The sequence below is a fragment of the Pempheris klunzingeri genome, chromosome 4 (assembly GCF_042242105.1).
Source record: "Pempheris klunzingeri isolate RE-2024b chromosome 4, fPemKlu1.hap1, whole genome shotgun sequence".
NCBI classification, from domain to species: domain Eukaryota; kingdom Metazoa; phylum Chordata; class Actinopteri; order Acropomatiformes; family Pempheridae; genus Pempheris; species Pempheris klunzingeri.
Genome location: NC_092015.1, coordinates 23,989,768 through 23,991,074, shown reverse-complemented (window position 1 = coordinate 23,991,074; position 1,307 = coordinate 23,989,768).

Here is a 1,307-nt window from a genome sequence, read left to right as displayed (position 1 = left end):
GTGGTAACAGTAATTAATAGTTACAGGAAGATGTTATACATTCATTCATACATGCATTCAACCAAACATATCTCTTCTGTGAAAAATGGAAAATTTGGCACTGAATGACAAGTCATTATCATTGTCAGGATGACACTGTTCATTCATGCCTTCCATAAGGGTTAGGCACATTACAAAAATGATTAATAATTTTGATCTACCATCTTTTTTGCCACTTTTGTCTAAAACTAACAATCATCTTCTTGGTTTGTTGATGTTGAGCAGCAGGTTGTTCTCTGTGCACCATCCTGCAAGATTATTGATGTCCTTCTGATATGAATCCTCATTGTAATCCAGCTAATGATTGTAATGTTGTCAGCAAACTTCCCATGGGAATCCTCTCCATTGATTGTAGTCATGGATATACAGTATGCACAGGTAGATGCTGAGCACACAGCCAACCAAAAGGCATATTTTTCAGCTATAAAGAGGCTCCTCACCTTTACATTCATTCATGATTTTATTGTCATTGTGATCACATCACACACATGATTTCACTGTCCACGTACAGGAAATTCCTAGAGATTGATGTGGTTCTCCTGGGTAGTGGCATCTCTGAACACCTGCCATAGAGCTTCTGTAGCTCTGTCCACACTGTTTTCTGATGGTTTCACCCTTTTAACCAGCTGGGAGTAAAAGGGCAAAGAAAAAAAAGGAGGGCTTTGTAGCTAACAGGAATGTTCATGTAAACATGGTCCAGGGTATTGTTTCCTTTGGTCTGGGTATGCTGGTGGAATTTAGGTGAAACATTTCTAATGTCTGTTTGATTAAAATCTCCAGCTACAATAAAGATACCATCTGTTTATCTGTTTGTTTGGTCATGTCACCTAATACAGTTTCTCCAGTTTTGGATTTGCATCTGGGGGAATGTAAACAGTAACAACAAAGACAATGGCGAATTATCTGGGCAAATAATGTGATTGATATCTTAAAAATAAAACCTTGACGTACATCTGAAAAACATTGTTCATCAACTTTCACTACGTTTGAGAACCAAGAATTATTGATGTAAACAGAGTCTGTCGCTCCTTGTTTTACCAGAGTCCTGTGTTCTGTTGTGGCATGTAACATGGCCTGCTAGTTGAGTTCAACAGCTTGAACCCAGATATACACGTGACATGATGTTGACCAGAGACTGGAATATGATGGCATAAAGTATGAACAATGTTTCCATGTGCAGTTTGCTTACGTGTAGTTGTTGTCTGACCAATACGATCTTGTTTATGTGGTTTCCACGGTACTAATTAATAGCTAAACCTTACCGTTAC